Source organism: Achroia grisella, unplaced genomic scaffold (assembly GCF_030625045.1).
Source record: "Achroia grisella isolate CSIRO2021 unplaced genomic scaffold, CSIRO_AGI_Agris_v1 utg483, whole genome shotgun sequence".
NCBI lineage: Eukaryota > Metazoa > Arthropoda > Insecta > Lepidoptera > Pyralidae > Achroia > Achroia grisella.
The window spans coordinates 665,435-686,673 of record NW_026712886.1 but is presented as its reverse complement, the minus strand read 5'-3'; positions in this window follow the sequence as shown (position 1 = coordinate 686,673).

Genomic DNA, 21,239 nt, shown 5'->3' with positions numbered 1-21,239 from the left:
AAATAACTTCAAGTATAACTAGGTAACAAACGTTAAGTAGATTTAAAGTTGTTTCATTAAACATTTGGACCGAACGGAAATTATTTGAAATGAGCGAGAAATATTTGGACTTTAAATTAACATAATCCGTACCGAGGTAGAAAGGGTCAAAGTGAGGGAGGTTCGTTAGTGATGAATTTGAGTTTTAGCCCTGTTTTAGATTTTCGGCATGTTAAATTCGCAATGTCTTACTTGGATCCTATTTTTGTAGTTAACAAGTGAGTACAAATGACTTTTAGTTAAATCCTTATAATTAACAACTCGGATAATTAAATCTGATGTACCATACTTTGCTAATGAAGTCCTAGATTAAACGAAATGTTTAATACCGTGACACATTTCAGAGATTAAAAAGAAAACCTCATACAAACTCACTATAATTATTAAAGTATTTTTGTCACTTACTTTCGAAAGAAATCCGCTGAAAGTTTTAATAAATTTTTATATTGGAAATTAACTAAGTTTTTAAATAAATAAATTCGCATAAGAGCCATTCAAAGCTGATAACCTAAGGGTCTATATTCTAAATTCTCAGTTAACTTGTAATAATAAACTAATACCTAACATAGAAATATAATAAATCAATAAACTAAACGAACAATTATATGTAAACTATACATACTTGCGTATGTATAGTTTACAAATCAAATTAAAATAGAGAAGTTAAGTATCTGTCTGTATATATAATTAATTATGTATTTATAATACATTTAATATATATGTTACGTTAAATTAATTTTATATAACAATTACAAACATAGATAATACTATTAACGTTGAGTACCATTCGATTACTTGCCTTGTTTATACATCCACACATCCTAAAACCTCCCCAAATTTGAGATTTTCCCGATCTGGCAACACTGACTAATTATTGTATAAAAGCATATTTACTTCACTAAAAATTTGAAAATAAAAATATGACTAAAGCAATTACCAGCTAGATTCAAAGAAAGTATATTAAAGTATGATTAATTAATCTTTTTTATCTAATTTTGAGTCGACAAAGTAATCCGTAAACTTTTAGGAGGAGACCTATTAATTTTAATTTATTTGAATACAATTTGTTCATAAACAAACAAATGGAGCATTTCACTCAGCGCCATCTAGTCTAAAACTAATCAGAGTTTGTTATATATGAATAAGTACTAAATAACGTTAGTTTTTCTCATACAATGCTCATTTTTTTTGGGTATATCCTTACATACAAAAGGAAATCCCTTCCGCTGTCTGTTCGCATAGATCTCGTAAACTACGCAATAGATTTTCATGCAATAGATAGTGTTTCAAGAGGAAGGTTGTACATTGTACTGAACTACTTTTGAACCGATTTTGATGATCGTTGTGTTGTTAGATAGCCCATTTATGGAGCAAGATTATATATATACAATAATACCACGGTACGACCAATAGAAGCGAAGCTGCATTAATAAATATTATACAATGAAGAAAATGTGATAGCGAAGTTGAGCGGGTCAATTAGTTAGTAAAAAAATTTGAGTATGTGCTTCTGAAACTACTTATACAAATAATTAAACCCCTGAATCAAAAATTACCCTCTTGCCTACATAGACATAATCTCTCATAAGGAAATCGTAACATGTAACCTTATATTTGTACTCCCAAAATATCGTGTTTCCATGAATAGCCACTAGTAAATTAGATTCATTTGTGGCAAAATGTCAAAGATATACCCTCATCGGTTATAGTGGGTAAAAGGCTTAACTTAGAATTGAGGGCTGGTTATCTGTCAATATTTACTTAGCAAATGGCAATTCGTTCAGTGTATTTTATGTTACTAACATTCTGTGTACGAGTAATTTCTATTACAGAAATATATTTTATTCTTATCATTATTTTAGCTGTCTCTTATCCGGTATTTTTCAAGTAACACTTACTAGTGTTTGGAGTTGTTCAATTATCATCATCTGCTTCTTCCTTATCTCATTTTTTTGTGATCATCGTAATACGTTTTTCTCTACCATTCATCCCTGTTCGCAGTCATCTCGTTATTTACTTCCTTTCTTACCATATCATCTTTCACACAGTCAATCCATCTCTTTTTCGGCCTTCCTCTGCCCTTATAACCATGCACATTTATATGTAACACTTTCCTCAAAATATTATCATTAGTTATTCAAAAATAATACATCAATTCTCACTCTATTCTACCTAATTTTGAATTTAAAAATGAATCTGTATTTTTGTAAACATTCAGAAAGAATAAGAGCCGAGATTCTTGTCAGTTCTTCTTAGCTCTCCGAACTGACTAAAGTTTTTGACATATCATTAGAGTCTGTAATAGACCTACATGAATAAAGATATGTTGATTTTGACTTATTGTATTAAGAACAATATTCTTTATCTGGACAATTCATAAAATACCATGTAGCCCTATGATAAGCAGAGTTTGTCCTATACTAGATAACTGATAAAAATATTTACAGATATTTTTTGTAAAGAAATTATACACATTCTCAGGTCAATAGTAACAATCATACTCAAGAATACAAATACGAAATTATGCGAGGAATCGAACCCTCTCCTATTAGAACTAAGGTTAAGCTAAACCACCGAGCCCGTCGTATATTACAAGATCACCTCATTATAATATAAACTACGTGTACTATATTGTATAGGAAATGAAATCAAAAGTGTCTTGGTTTATGGGGAAAGAAAAAATAATATCAGTGATTATGCCTCAGAAACGTTTGTCAAGTGTTCTCAACACCACGAGTGTGCTGGCGACCTCTTAGCTGAAAACCACTTGTGAGATATCCCATAAAATTTGCAGAGAACAAAAGAAATTCGAGCGAGTCTAAGAAAATATTGCTGCTTAGGAACGATTATATTGCGAGATATTTACTATGATGATTATTTTTGTTTAAAACAGACATATATATAAAAGAAGTTATACATTAAGTTACAAGTGCAATAAAGAAGGAATGTTTCATTATACGCAAAAATAATAAATAAAACTAAAATATTACGCCGCAAGGTGTTAAGTCCGCAGTATGTACACTTTATTTTCCTGCATTAAAGTTAAATAAATAAAAATATTAAAAATGTAATTCGGAACAACATTTATTTAATTTAATAGCAACATAAAGTTTCTCGGTCATTCTTCTCATGATGAGTCTGCGTTCCGAATGAGTGGTAGAATAAAAAATATATGACTATTCAAAAGTGCTAACATTAAGTTTATTTGAATAAATATTATTTCTATTTTCTATTTCTTTTAAAAAAATTGTAATAAGCTACTATATGTTTTTATATTTATTAAATAAGAGTAAAAATAATACAGTTAAATAATAATTAAACAATAAATTATTCTTACTCTTAAAGTTAACTCTAACTTAAAAGTTATCTGCTTGTCGTGTCTGTGTACCAATGGTATAACAGCTCATAATTACAATTAATTTTTTTGCATCTAAACTACAATTTTTTTTCTCGAAGATCCCTTTTTTTATTTTATAGTGATTAATGACTCTGATGAGAATGTGACTACTGTGAATGTAGACTTAGGTGGTATCGCCATGTTTTGCGTAAACCCTAAAACCAAGTAGTGAAAAAGTGCCTTTCCATGCCTTAAAAAGAGGACGAGACAGGCCATTAACTACCTGGTTGACTAATGTCCATAGGGACATGAAGGAGTTGGGCCTGTGACCTGGCATGACGCCTAAAGATTAGGAAAGCAGACCCCGCGTAAAAGAAAGAGGTGACGATTAAGAAAAACAAGATTAATGTCCCTAATAGTTATCTGATACCACTTACTATCAGGCAGACCGTCAGCTTAGGGATAGGGGATTGTTAGTAATGTGGACTGTTGACCCCATTGCTAGCAATGTACCATGTCAGGTTGACATCCACGCGGTCTCCCCTGGAAACCATCGTGATAAATTCCTGGTAAATTTGTCACGATGGGCTCACTGACCTGACCTCATTTTCGTCTTATCATCCTCCACTGGTGTCCCGCCAGTGTAAACCGTTATCACAGGCGGGTGCACCATTCCATTATCATGCCCAAAAAAAAAAAAAAACCGTCAGTTTGTTTTCAATTTCAATTCCATAAAAGAAATCAACGGATAAGCATATTCCTGACATAATAATTAATATAACAACAAAGAGCACGAAATTACACGTTAAAACTGAAAGCAACACAATAGAGCTCATAAAATCACTTAGAAAATAAAAGCCGACGTTATCAAGCAATGATTGATCGACGGAATAATTAAGTTAATACCTTCCTATTAATTAAGCACGATAATGAGATCGCTCTTGATTGACTTGCTACAATTAATTCGTTTCATACAGACTGATTAATATCAGAGGCTTTTAATTAAAAATCTTCGCTCTGTAAACAGTTTGATGAGATCTTAAGTTCACAGATGTGTAATGAGGCGAGTGCTCTTACATTCGCCAGTTATATAATAATTTATAATATCATCGGACATTTCACTCAAATATATTACGAATCCAAATAAATGGCATAAGGAAGAAGCAGATGATGATGATCTTTGGACAATTCACACAGCGTCATCAGTCCCGAGTTAAGCAGAACTTGATACTCATCATAACACAAGCTCTAAATATACTAACATTGATTACACTTTTTAATTTTAAAATTTAATTGATACAAATATTTATATACATTTTTTTGTAAGTAAATACTATACATAGAAAACACCTAGACCAATAAAAATAATCATACTCATGAATACATGAGGAAACAAACACGGGACTATTGGTCGTAAAGCGGTATGCTAAACCGCTAGTCCACAAAGACTGTAATGTTTACCACTACCAATCGTCGTCAGTCAGTTTGTTTGTAAGTCCCACTATGTAAAAACAAAGAAATACTAACATTTTTTAAAGATGTCTGAAGTTAGAGATAGAAATAATCTTTATCCAAATAAACTTAATATAAGCACTTTTGAATAGTCACATTTTTTTATTCTACCACTCATTCGGAACGCAGACTCATAACAAGAAGAATGAGCAAGAAACTTGTCTATTGCTCTTTTAAAATTAAAAGTTAAATCAATAAATTACACAATTTGTATGAAATTGCATTGAACAAAGAACAGAATTATAATAATGTTCTTGCTAACGATGTTAAATAACCATAATTACAATTATGTAGATTTATTAAAAAAAAGTTCTTTATATGTACGAGAACAATCAACAAAGTGTACACATTTAACAACTTAAAATATATGTGAATACATGGCTTTTACCATATGCTTTTATATGACTATCATTTTTTTATGCTACGACATTGGCATACATGCATACGATCCATCTGATGGTAAATGGTTACTGTTGTCTATCTATATGTAATAAAAATATTTAATGCAGTCTGTATATGGAATATACTTTTTTTTATAAATGTATAGGGGAGATACGAGCTTGCGGCTCACCTGATGGTAAGTGCACCGCCGCCCATGTACAACCGCAACATCAGGTGCATTTCAGGTCTTTTAGGAAGATTAAGAATAATAAGGAAAAACTTTTTTTTTAAAGGTTTCAATATCGGTACTGTGTTATAAAAAGTTTCTGATAAAACGCACTACGGAGGATGACAATTCATCCGACAATTCAGGATGATGTTGGCATGTCCATGATAGTTTAAAATTTATATGAAAGATATGATATTTTAATGAGAATAACTATTATTGGGCGAATTTATCAGTGTAGTAGACTTTAGAACAATGATTATTTTGTCTGTTTATCTCTGTGCATAATCTCATAAATATTCAACCAATTTGGCGTAAAAAATTATTTCAATCGGTTTACCAACAAAAATCTTATAATCTATTGCTATTCAGAATGGAAACTAAGTCGCGGTCTCAACTACTACTACATTCAGTATATAGGCATTAATTAAACAGATCTAAATACATTAGTGGGACCTAGAACACAATACAATTAATCAACTTTAGATATCAATAGTAAATTAGTCTAATGAATTGGTTTATACTTGAGCATTATAAATTCGGTTTTGTGGATATTGGAATTCTCATGGAAACAGTCTATTTCTCAACTCTGCATTCTCTCTTTTGTTGATCACTCTTCTGAACTATATATGTACTATATATTTGTATGTACTATTGGGTTTAGAAATCAATAAGTAATTTGTAGTTCTAGTAAATAATTACATAATTAGCAACTGTCTAATTACTGGTGTGGATTTGTGACGTCAATCACCAGTAAACATAGACTTACTTCAGCCCTTATATCATATATGTATATAGTAATATACTAGCTGTCCCCGCAAACATTGTTTTTCTATTAAATTTAAATACTAATATCGCAATGAAAATAAAAGTAGGGGTTGATAGTAGAAGTATGAAAATTGAGGGTTATTTTTAAAACCATAAAATTGCCCAAAAATAAAAATAAAGTATTAAGGGTCGATAACCCTTATAACGTAGGGCTATGAAAAATAGATAGTATATTTCTCAGATCTACTAAATATGCATTTGAAATTTTATAAAAATCGGTCAAGCCTAATGGGAGTATGGTAACTAACATTGTAACACGAGAATTTTATATATTATATTAACAATAACATTGTAAAGAGGTATCATCACGCTATGATCAATAGGAGCAGAGCTGAAGAAAAAAAAATTGCCAAACATTCCTCGTGTCATTCTTGAGGACTAAGAAATCATGAATTCGTACCCTGTAATATTATATGAAAATAAATTTAATCATACTCAGGTTTTTTTTTCGCACTACTCTAATGCTATTGGCCGCACCCGCGGAAGTACTTCTGGAGCGGCTGAAGGCCAACTCCTGCCTGACGGATACGATTTTAGACACCACTAGAGGTTCGAACCTCGGCTCAGGCCGTCGTAATATCGATCCCCGTTTGAATTGGACGGGGGATCGATCGGAGGGAGATACTAAAGTACAGGTACATTGCCGTGGTCGAAACTTAATGACCGCCCACATTACACCACCAAGAAGCAGGGCATTGTCCAGGGGTAACCTGACATTGTGGTTGACGCAGCTGGAGTCGATTCACAACGCGAGTTTCCTTCATAAAGGAGGACTACTGGCCAAAAGGGGCACTATCGTGGCAGATTGCCGTTGTCAGTGCCGTGACCACATAGACAATTTATATATTATTATAACATAATATCTAAATATATATAACTCAGAGGTAACTGACATAGTGATCTATCAACGTACAGCCCAAACCACTGGACGGATCGGGCTGAAATTTAGCATGCAAGTAGATGTAATGACGTAGGCATCCGCTAAGAAAGGATTTTTATAAATTCCACTCCTAAGGGGATTAGTTAATGTGAACGAAGCCGCGGGCAGAAGCAAGTTATAACATGTATGTCTATAAGGTATTTATTTATAATATGGGCCATTACTAGCCTGAAATAAATAAATAATAATAAAGTAATGGTGCGACTTATGTTTATTGTCGGCATTCTCTAAATTTGGTCCATATTTACTCCCCGAGAAGTCATTTCGGTTTTAGTTGGCACTTCAAAGATTCAACATAAGAACACACTTTGTTTTAGTAATGGAAGTACTTAACTGGATAGTTGGAGATACATTGTAAGAGGGTTAAATGCTGTATCTTTATTACTGACTGAGATGTGTTTCAGTTTATAACTGAGTCTGAAAGTAATACATTGTTCTGTACTTGATAATGATGTAAAAAATAAACAAAAATATTATTCACTTTAAACAATTTTAAAAATGCGCCAGTTTTTTTCGCTCTCTGGTAACTTTTTCTTTCATTTTATTGCAACCAAATGATTATCTATTCTGAATGTTTCTATACAAATTATGCTAATGTAAAACATAAGTCGATGATGATAACTGAGTGACCGGCATTGGACGTTGATTTTATGTTTTTGTTTATGGGCAATCCATGATTTATGGGTTTATAATGTAATATTATAATTAGTTACACCTAATAAGGTTAACAGTGGCTTATATTACCGGCTACATTATTAATAGATTTATTATCTGACAAGTTTATATTATGATCAATTATTCTTCAAGCGACTTATGTCTATTGATTTTTAAGTGCATATCCAAAAAGATGTCTTGATTATTTTTAACATGATTATCTTAAATTATCTCATTAATAGTGATTATTTCTAAAGGTTGTTTTAATTAAATGTTAACTACTCCATCGCTTTTTGTTCGTGGAAATTTACAAGTTCTTACATCTTTGATGTTACGTTGTTTTACACTTTATAGTTTTATATCTGGCGTTTTGTTTATATCACGTATACTTATAACGAGGTCACCGTTTGAAATAATAACATTAGCAGTATTTTGACAGGATTTTTATAAGTGCGTTTCGTGAAAAACATGGGCTGTATTGAAGAAATTAAATTGAACTTAATTTCCTTCGGCGCAAGCCTGAATTTTAAGTGTTAACAACATTTTGTTCACTTCCAAAATAGAATCTTAATATCAACGTCGTTAAGTTAAATTTCATTGTTTAGTTCAAAGGCATCCAAAGGAGTGCTTTGGCGAAACGCATTCAAAACGATGTAGCACGTTTCTTTCTAATGAAAATATAGAACAATAGCTTCAATTTGCTTTGTTGTTAAATGTTCCGATTTTCGCTCCGAATGAAGATGGTTCCATTTTGTAATTTTAATTTTTTTTTTAAACAAACGCTGCGAGCGTTGTTTGCGTTAATTTAAGATGGGTGATTCAATTTAAAATTTTCCTAAGTCACATGAATATTCAAGGAACGTCACTCACGTAAAACTAAGTAAGAGAATGACTGAAACGTTTCAATTTAGCTGTATGTACGAGTATATAAGCCTGTTTAATTTTATGAATAACACACACCTCACAGAATATAAAGCAACTATTAGTACGAGAATAGAGCCAACTATATATTATACAAGCTGTGCCCACAGTTTCATCTACATAAAATTTGTAGACTATATGTTATTCTGATGTATAAGCTATAATACTGTAGTTTCATCACAATCCGTTCTGTACTTTTAGCGTGAAAGGGTAACGAACATATATACATCCGTCCATACTAAGAAACTTACTAGTAAGAAATAAGATTTATTTTGCTATTATATATTACATTATCCTATTATAAGTACCTACTTTCTTTGCGTAGAGAAATACTACCTACCTACATTTTATTCTATTATATCTACTAATAGCTAATTAATTTCATTGAAAATATATACCTGTAATATTTTTTTTGTAAATTAACAAAAACACTTGTATTATCTTTCACTAAGTTAGACTGTTATAAACTCGTCTGCGTGGGTACTTATATATACCTATTTCAATGCTTGCTTGCCTTGCCTTGCTGTGTAAGCGTTGAGAGTAGGCAGTGAATTTGCTGGAAAATAGGTTGACGTCTTAGTCCTTCGGAAGGACTATCTTTACTTAGTACTTCTTACCATTTTAACTCTAATTCATTAGTGCTCTTCATATATAATCATTCTTTATAATTATTCTTATATTATAATTATATTATAATAAATTATTCTTATTTTATAATTCTTTTATAATCATCTTTTTATTTTTTATTTTATTTAAATAATAAATCTTCTTTTTCTTATTTTACCTTAAAAACCTTTCTTATCATAAAAAACATCTTTTTATTTTATATAAATAAGAAAACTGAAACTATAGTTAGTAGTTTCAGTTTTATTATTTATATAAAAAAAACAGTTATTCAAAAGAGAAACTTGTGTACTTTCTTGCTCATGCTCCTTGTGATGAATCTGTATTCTGAATGAGTGGTAGGATCAAAAATATGACTATTCAAAATTGCTTATAATGAGTTTATTTTAATAAATATTATTTCTATTTCTACTTTACATGTAATTTAAGAATGTAAAGCGAAACTATAATTTATCACACAACTTTCGTCTCTATAAAATTATGCAACTAATTTTAGTTACCAAACGCAACTAAAACTTACCCACTTTTTATGCTCGCCCAAAAAGGCATATCATTGCAATCAAGGAAACCGTTGTCCATTGTTTACATATAAATCATGCTTCGTTGCCGGATATTGTAAATTACGTCAATTTATATTCTGCTTGTACTTTACAATATGATATATATAATACTAACTGTGCCCGCGACTTCGTCCGTGTAGAATAGAATAGAATAACCTTGGAAATCATTTATAATTATTTAGGCTAATTACATCACAAATGATAGGTGCGTGACATCATTCTAGTTTCAAAAATAATAAATTTCTATAAAAACTTTCATTACCTATCTGATTTTATTTTTGGGGAAAAAATTTTACAAACTTTTAATGTCATATTAATTTAAACAATTAAAACTTTAAATATTTGAACAACACTTTAAAATATAAGTTTAAAGATTCTAGCTATGAAAATGACGATACGTCCATACAATCTTTCATCTCCTTTTTCAACCCCTTATAACCCCTTTTTTGCATTAAAAAGTAATTTATGTCCTTTCTTACGATCTAGACTATATGTGTACCAAATATCATTTAAGTCGGTACCAAAGATTTTTTTTTAATTTGATTTATTGGCCAGAATGCTATAGCATTCTCTCCCAGTCAAGCTTGGGAATGTGTAGAGATACATGTACAAGTTTTGGTTTTAATACACGACAGACAGACAGACAGACAGAGTTACTGTCGCGTTTATAATATTAGTAAGGATTCCCAACAAATACACGTACAAATGTCAATGGCATTTTAATAGCTGAAACAATAATACAATTTTCAATGTACATGACAGTTGACACGGATTTCCTCCATGCTCTATTGTGAGAAATCAATAAACAGCGATATGACTTTGAAAGACGTCTGACGCCAAGTGTGAGGTGTTACAACGAAATCGACACATTTTTTTTGTGTATGACTAGCAGTACTCGCGACTTCGTCCGCGTGGAAATTAACATTATATTTCTAAAATAAAAGTAGCCTAAGTTACTCCTAATTACATCAGCTACTTGCCAAAAAAAGTTACTCAAAATCTGTCCAGCCATTTTAGAGATTAGCCGGAACAAACAAACAGACAGACAAATGATATTTTGGTATGTAATTTACATTCATCTGTAAAAAAACGGTTATTTCAATATGTGTACCGTAAAATATTCTATAATTTTATTTATATGTGTAGTAATGGAATGGTGCACCCGTCTGCGCTAACGGTCTACGCTGGTGGGGCACCAGTGGAGGATGATAGCATGAAAATGAAGGCAAGTTAGTTAACCCACTGTGATAAATTCACAGGGTCATCACGAATGGAATGGTGCACCCGTCTGCGCTAACGGTCTACGCTGGCGGGGCACCAGTGAAGGATGATAGCATGACGGCAAGTTAGTTAGCCCACTGTGATAAATTCTCAGGGTCATCACGAATGGAATGGTGCAGACGACTGAGCTAACGGTCTACGCTGGCGGGGCACCAGTGAAGGATGAATGAAGGCAAGTGCCCACTGTGATAAATTCACAGTCATCACGCGGAATGGTGCACCCGTCTGCGCTAACGGTCTACGCTGGCGGGGCACCAGTGAAGGATGATAGCATGAAGGCAAGTTAGTTAGCCCACTGTGATAAATTCACAGGGTCATCACGAATGGAATGGTGCACCCGTCTGCGCTAACGGTCTACGCTGGCGGGGCACCAGTGGAGGATGATAGCATGAAGGCAAGTTAGTTAGCCCACTGTGATAAATTCACAGGGTCATCACGAATGGAATGGTGCACCCGTCTGCGCTAACGGTCTACGCTGGCGGGGCACCAGTGGAGGATGATAGCATGAACATGAAGGCAAGTTAGTTAGCCCACTGTGATAAATTCACAGGGTCATCACGAATGGAATGGTGCACCCGTCTGCGCTAACGGTCTACGCTGGCGGGGCACCAGTGGAGGATGATAGCATGAAGGCAAGTTAGTTAGCCCACTGTGATAAATTCACAGTGTCATCACGATGATTTCCAAGAGGAACCGCGTGGATGTTAACCTGACATTGCTAGCAATGGGTTCATTAGTCCACATTCCCTTCCCTCATCAACACGTATTGACACGATCAAAGTATTTTAATTACAGTAAACATATCTGGTATTTAAAAATATACCGACACGATGTTATAAATAAGACACGGTTAAAAAAGAATTTTAATGATCGTTTTTTGGACTAATATAATGTTGTTGACCGCAGCTGGCCTTTACAGCTTCACCGGACGATAGGGGGCGAGTGCAGATGGCACTCCAAACCCGCGGAAGGACTTATGGAGCGACTGAAGGCCAACTCCCGCCTGACGGATACGACTTTAGTCTGAGGGCACCGCTAGGGGTTCGAACCTCGGCTCAGGCCGTTGTAATTTCGATACCCGTTTGAATTAGAATTTAACGTCTAATATTGTTTTTTTTTATTATTATTTAATTGGATATGCAAAAACAACAGAAAAAATAAATAACATTCCATAATTACATCTTGCATTTCGTATAAACTATTTTATTTACATTTTGCTTCTTGAAGAAAGTTGTTTAGAATCATGTGTTCCCAACCCCGTGGTCCACGTGATTAGAACGATTGCAATACCTAACATTTGTAATTGACTCGTAAATTTATCATCATCATTACATTGTATAAAACAGAGTCACTGTCGCTGTCTCTCCATATTTATGTATGCTTTAATCTTTAAAAAAAAACAGCCAGCAACAGCGACTTTATTTTATTTTATGTAACTGGCTACCTTCCTCTAGAATAACTCTATTCAAAATCCATTGCGTAGTTTTAAAGATTTAAGCATACATATGGACAGACAGCGACAGCGACATTATTTTGTACTATGTAATGATGATATACTGCAAGTAGCGTTGTATTTTAATTAATATTATATTTTGAATAAAAGTTTTCTATTATTTTTCCCCTATTACCACATCTCATGAACATTGTTACTGGCTTCCCACTATATCAATTTATATTACAAGTATATCTTTACAATAACTAAATCTTCAAAAAATAGTAAATTATAAAAAATGATTTTTTAATGATAGTATATTCAAGCTGACCCTGATTCTCTTCATGTCAATAACTTGGTGCTTTCATGTATTTCAAGTCGTGTAAAAGACATATTAACCTATTATACTTAGTTCAAAGAAGTGTACACAAAACATTGTACCGTGGCACCATTAGGAAATGACAAATTTATTAATGACTTTATAACCGCTCACTAATGTCATCACTTTACAAGCTTGTATACTTTGCTTGTAAATAGATGGGTAAAAATCCAACACGAAATTGTAAGTAAAACCTATCACAATATAATAGTGAAGACTGTACTTAAATCGGTTAAGCCGCTTCTGATATAATTGCACATAAACTCGTAGACGAATGAATGAAAAATAAATCAGATAAAAATCAGTGAATCATTGTTTTTATCTAATTGAAATAGTTGTCTAATAATACATTTTGTCGTCTATCTTTGACTAGCTGACCCAACGGACGTTGGTTTGTCTTAACAATTAATATAGAAATGGCATTAGTATTGGTAACTAATAAAAAATATATAATTTTCCGCGCAATATTCTTATTTTTTTCTTACATAAGAACTTCTCCTGACGACAACCACAACAAAATATAATTATCAAAATCGGTCCAGCTTTTCACGCGTGATGCCGTGACATAGGTAGCGACCTATCTCGGCTTCGCACAGATACATTTCTATGCTAGTTTTATACTATAATATGCATGTATTATACATATAAACCTTCCTTTTGAATCACTCTATCTATTGCTGAAAACTGCATTAAAATCCGTTGCATAATTTAAAAGATATAAGCGAAAAGACAGCAGCGACTTTGTGTTATACTAAGTAAAGATATACGACGACCTCGGTGGTCTAGCGGTTTAGCACACCGTTTTACTTCCGATGGTAGCATGTTCGATTCCTCGCACGGTGCAAACACTTGTATTCAAGAGTATGATTGTTTGTATCGATCTGGGCGTTTTCTATGTATATTATGTTAAATACATAATCTACAAAAAAGTCGATATATTTATATTAGTTATCTAACAGTTGTAGTTGTTGTTTATACCCATAACACAAGCTCTGCATAACATGAGACTAGATGGCGCTGTGTTAATTGTCCAGGTTTATTTATTATTATTATATATACATAGATGTACAGAGAGACGCTATTCAATTACATTTCTATTATAAATGTACAGACTAGACAGGCCCTCGTTAATGTCTACGTAAAAAAATTACTCCCTACCAGCGCTACAATTGTTACTTTCACGCTACCTATTGTCAAGTAAAAAATTTCCTCCAGTCTATGGAGCTTTATATTCACTTGGGCACTGCATGAAAAATTGAAATTGTTAACAGCCCAAGGTTGTTGTAAAACGACCATTGAAAAAACTTCAACTTTGAGACTTACTGTTAAAAAGGCAAAATAATAACTATGGTAGTAATAAGTAAGTAAGTAGTAAGGGTTAAATTCTCCTCTTATGGGAAATGATTTTCTCTCAATAACTATCCGGTATTAATATATTTATCTAGGGTTGCCAAGCTAAAATTATTTGATCTAAAAAACCAGGATTTTAGATCAAATAACCAGGACTATCCAGTTTAAAAACAGAACGCAGTAATAGTGTTGCAATACTTATATTAATATGTAGTAAGATTCAAGGTCAATTATGTAGTAAAATCAGGTTTTTAATAGTGTTGAAAATCAGTAATTGAGAGGCACGCATTTTTTAAGAACCCAGGACGCTGCCAAATTACTATTCAGGATTTCCCAGGACACTTTAAAATCTAGGACATGTCCTGGAAAAACAGGACTGTCCGGTAACCTAGGACCATTGTAGACATTTCTGACAAGAAATAGAAACACTCTTTTTTCAAAGAAACTTAATGTTGTGTATATTACTTAAGTTTATTTGAAGTAAGATTTTGAATAGTACCTTTTTTTATTCTAACACTCAACTCAATGCAGACTCAGCACAGGAAGAATTAGCAAGAATCTTGTGTATTGCTATTTTAGATAAATGTTGTTCAGCATTACATTATTAAGATTTTATGTAAATACAAACTGCGAAATATCAATTGACAAAAGTAAATAAAATTGCAGAGCAGACCAATCCCTACAAGCAGCACCTTTCAACAACTATAACTGGTGAGCCATCCACTGCGCTCAACCATATTTAAAGGAGCCTATGACCTGTCCTGACCTGTCCCACCACGCCACCGACTGTCTGGACATTTGAGCGAGCATGGCTGTCTCATGATACTTTTTTTGTGTATAACAATAGACTGGTGTCTCTCTGTACATCTCACAAGCTCTGCAGACTCACAAGCAGAATTAGCAAGAAACTTGCCTATTTCTCTTTTAGATAAATGTTGTTCAGCATTATTAAGATTTTATGTAAATACAAACTGTGAAATATCAATTGACAAAAATAAATAAAATTGCAGGGCAGACCAATCCCTAGAAGCAGCACCCTTTCACGAATATAACAGGTGAGCCATCCACTGCGCTCAACCATATTTAAAGGAGCCTATGACCTGTCCTGACCTGTCCCACCACGCCACCGACTGTCTGGACATTTGAGCGAGCATGGCTGTCTCATGATACTTTTTTTGTGTATAACAATAGACTGGCCACCCGCCCGCGCCAATGTTGATAGAGGATGATAAGATGAGCGTGAGGTCAGGTCAGTTAGCTCATCGTAACAAAGTCACCAAGAATTTATCACGATGGTTTCCAGGGAGAACCGCGTGATCGATGGGCGTTACTAATTTCCATTACTAACAATTCCCTTCCCCCCTGTCTCATGATATTTGATGATATTATAGTACTATAGTAGTAATAAATTATTCCATAGTTCTTGTTAACTTTAGAAGTATTTGTAAAGTTGTGGGATTCTACACATGTGGAATAATACGCAATTCGCTATGGCCTTAGGGGGCGTGCACCCTTCTTTATGGGAAACGAACACTGTGATTAGCTAACCAAAGTCTTATCGAACAATACCATTACTATAATACTTTATCATTAAAGAATGTAACATAGAACTATCGATTAGTATAAAACCACCGCTTCATATGAATATGAATATGAATGGTCGTCGGTTTGATTCCTCATTGACAAACATTTGTATTCATGAATATGATTGTATCGGTGTTGTCTACATAAAGTTTATATGTATTTACAAAAAAAAAAAGTATTTAATATTATACCTATGTATCCTTGTATGTTATCTATGTCTTTACATAAATATTGTATCTATTTATATCAGTTCCCGAGTACCCACTCTATAATCAACTCTATTTAACTTGGGACTCTAGACGGCGCAGTGTGAATTGTCCAGGGTTATAATCATAACAAAAAAATGAGAATAAGAGATCTCATTGCTAACAAGATAATATTAGCAATGAGATCTCTTATTCTCATTTATTTAGTTATAAAAGTTCTGATTTAAGTAACATTCTTTATTGGTAATTTGAAGGATGCGTTCTGTTTTTGGTAGTTTATTATATCAATTCTATTTATAAATAGTCTGCTTTATCATTTATGGATTTACCAAATCAATAAAAACATGGTTGAGAAGGTATACCTTCAAACACAATACATCAAATATACACATTCAACATCAAGATAGGCATAAATAATTAAAATTACTTCTTAAATAAGTATGATTTAATATTATTTATTTATATATTTACCTATCTAATTAATTATTTATTTATAATATATAATAATTTATCTATATATTAATTAATTTAATTTATAAAATACACATCTATTTATACATACAAGAGGGGCATTTATCGGAAATAATGTATCTTTTAAACGATGAAGAAAAACCTTAAATGGGCACATTAATAACGCAAGACGATTCACATAACGTCTATCCCCTAGTCCTTAATCAGAGGTTGTGTTATGGCTACTAGACAACTAATAAATATAATTAGATACTGTTTTTTATACATACATACATAATATTCTATGTATTATATATAGTTAGGCCAATAAAAACGATATTACTCAAGAATACACGATACATAAACACAATGCACACCCAGTCCATTGCAAAGATACTAGCTACCCAGTCCGGCTTCGCACGGGTGTACATATATTATACATATAAACCTTTCTCTTCAATCACTCTATCTATTTTAATAAAAACGCTTCAAACTCCGTTGCGTAGTTTTAAATATTTAAGCATACATAGGCACGGACAGACAGCGACGACGACTTTGTTTTATACTATGTAACTACCTATTCGCCTTGGTTTTCATGTATTATACATATAAACCTTCCTATTGAATCACCCGTATATATTAAAAGAAAGCTTCAAAATTCGTTGAGTAGTTTTTTTTTAATTTCGCGATCGAACTTACGTCTATCAGAAGATAAGACGATTTCTGTTAAATCGTTGAACTAACGAGGTCCTCAAAACGTAAAATCATTATTGTACAGTTCTTTAATCAAAGTTTAGACTGAGCTGATAAAAAATAAAAAGAAGTATACCAAAACTATATAACAGTTTATACGTAAAATCATTATTGTACAGTTCTTTAATCAAAGTTTAGACTGAGCTGATAAAAAATAAAAAGAAGTATACCAAAATTGTTATATAGTATAAGAGGAACAATTAGTTCGGACATACCCATTTATCTTTTAAGGGATTTATTTTCCTTTGTTTGTTGTACTTTTTTAAAAGGAACTCGACATAACATCGCCTACGCATTTCGCTAATTATTAGAGTACCAAAATAAAATAATCGGCAGACAAAACAGTATTTTAATTGTTCAAATAATTTCAATTCTAATTACCTGACTGCCCTCGGTGGTCTAGTGGTTTAGCATAATGCTTTCCGATGGTAGCAAGTTCAATTCCTCGCACGATGCAGACATTTTTATTCATGAGTATGATTGTTTGTTTTGGTCTGGGTATTATCTATCTATTTACAAAAAATATGTATTTATAGAAATAGAAATAGAAATAATCTTTATTCAAATAAACTTATTACAAGCACTTTTGAATAGTCGTATTTTGATTCTACCACTCATTCGGAATGCAGATTCATCACAAGAAGAATGAACAAGAAATAAACAAAAATGTTGCTCTTTTGAATAGATGGTTTTTTTAAATAAATAATTACAGTATAACAAGTAAGAGGCATGCGATAATCAACATAGAAGTCGCTACGCACTCAATGTCGCTACGCAGTCAATACGTTATGTATTTTGTTATCTGTTGTCTAGTACCATATACGAGCTATGCTTAACTTGGAACTAGATGGCGTTGGTTGAATTGTCCAGGATTATTATTTTTAATAAACTAGAAACATTTTACAAATATTTGATTTAAGCATCTTTATGCTTAAATGGAATCTTCAACAACTGTAAAATGTAGTTGTAAAATTGTGTTACCTAAATAAAGAACTTTGAATTTAAATTTTTTGAATTTTTAATTATTATTATTCGACTACATAATACTTTTTTTTCTGTAACTGCTAATTTGTATCAATGTAAATGCTAAAGCATATTTTTTTTATACTACAAGTATACGGCCTATTTCTTAGCCTATAAACACTGTATCTGTGTCACAGACATCAGGGGTGTCACGTGCGCGTTACCAACCTATAAGAAACATTAATTTACCCTTCTTGAAAAACCCCATGCTGTAGTCTCGTGAGAAAACCTCGTTCATTCCACAATCTATATGTACGTGGGAAAAAGCCTTTGAAGTTCATTTTAAAATCAACTAGCTACTCGCCCCGACTTGCCTGGGTGTACATGTATTATACATATAAACCTTCATAATGAATCACTCTATCTATTAAAAAAACCGCTTCAAAATCTGTTGAGTAGTTTTAAAGATTTAAAACATATATATGGACGGACAGACAGCGAAATTGTTTTATACTATGTAATGATGAAGATGTCACCACAATAATAATAATAATCTCAGGACAATTCACACAGCGCCATCTGACCCAAGTTAAGCTAGCTAGAGCTAGTGTTATGGTTACTACACAACTGATACAAATATATAGACATATATATTTTTATAAATACATACATATTACAAAATACCCAGACGACAAACAATCATACTCATGAATATAAATGTTTGTAGCGTGCGAGGAATCGAACCCGTGGCCACCAGTAAATCTGACACCGAGCCGTCAAATTAAGAACGCAGTTTAAAAATTAAACATTCGTCCACGATACCCTTGGAGCACTTAATCATCTTCGTCACAAAACACTCCGCGGTAATGAAAGTTGAAAATTGCGAAACACGAAAATATTCTTGTAGCACGCCGCAGTGTCCATTATTTAAAGGGGCCGCTAATTTACGCGATAAATCTACAAAGATTACCTTTGAGAAGCTCGTCTAATTACGTTTTTATTATACGTTCCACTGAAATAAAGATTGTACGTTAAATAATTGAGAAAAGCAATTTGGGTCTTCGCCGCTTCGGAACAAAGTGGAGAATGGTAAACTTGGAAAGTGAGAAGTCAGATGTTAAAAAAATGGTAAAGTGCTAGTCGAACTTATATAATATGGGTTTTTTAAGGATGACAATGGAATAGTACACTCGCTTGCAGATGATAAGATGGACTTGAGGTCAGTTGTGTTAACTCATCAGGACAAACTCGCCAGGAATATATCATGATGATTTCCAGAGGAACCGCTTGGACGTCAACCTGTCATGGTACATTGCTAGCAATTCTGGAATTAGTCCATATTTACATAATATAGAGGTTTTTTTAAGGATGCGCCGACGAAATACGTTGGCGGGTCACTAGTGGACGATGATAAGATGGACTTGAAGTCAGGTCAGTTAGTCCATCTTGACAAATTTACGAGGACTTTATCATGACGGTTTCCAGAGGGAACCACTTGTAGGTCAACCTGACATGGTACATTGCAAGTAATAGGAACCATCACGATTGTTCACGACTGTAGTAATTAGTCCATATTTACATAATATGGAGGGTTTGTAGGGATGACAATGGAATGGCACGCTACACTCTCTTGCGGTGATAGTTTACGCTAACGGAGCACTAGTGGAGGATGATAAAATGGACTTGAAGTCAGGACAGCTAGTCCATCGTGACAAATTTACGAGGAATTTATCATGATGGTTTCCAGAGGGAACCGCTTGGAGGTCAACCTGACATGGTACATTGCTAGCAATACTGTAGTAATTAGTCCATATTTACATAATATAGAGGGTTTGTAAGGATGACAATGGAATGGCACGCTACACTCTCTTGCGGTGATAGTTTACGCTAACGGAGCACTAGTGGAGGATGATAAAATGGACTTGAAGTCAGGACAGCTAGTCCATCGTGACAAATTTACGAGGAATGTATCATGATGGTTTCCAGAGGGAACCGCTTGGACGTCAACCTGACATGTTACATTGCTAACAATACTGGAATTAGTCCATAGTTTCATAACATAGTGGGTTTTTTTAAGGATGATAATAGAATAGTACACTTGCTTGCGGCGATAGTTTACGCTAGCGGGGCACTAGTGGAGGATGATAAGATGGACTTAAAGTCCGGTCAGTTAGTCCATCGTGACAAATTTACGAGGAATTTATCATGACGGTTTCCAGAGGGAACCGCTTGTAGGTCAACCTGACGTGGTACATTGCAAGTAATGATGTAATTAGTCCATATTAAAAAAAAATAGTCCACGTAATTACCAATACCTTTCCTTCAAATATTTTTCTGAATATTCATTTTGGAGAGTTTTATGTACTTTAAACACAAATATAATAGGTACCATCACGATTGTTATACCAGATGGGGTAGTCAGAGATTTATCAATTAACAATTCTTAAGTGAGGATGTTAATTGTTAACGTTTGTACTGGCAAAGACATAAATAATCTTACTAATATTATATACGCGAAAGTTTGTGAATATGGATGATAGTTTGTTACTCTTTCACGCAAAATCCACTGAACCATTTTTGATGAAACTACGCAGTAATGTAACTTATATATAATAATAACACATATGCTATAATTTTGAAATATATTATGTAAATTGCGATATATAAGGATAAATGTCAAGTAAGTGCGATGCAGACGATGTTTCACGGGTCAGCTATACATAATTCCGTAGATTTTTTTTTAATCCGAAATATATTATACCTAATACTATTTTTATAATACGAAAGTATTACAGTACTACGAAACATTAAATTTTATT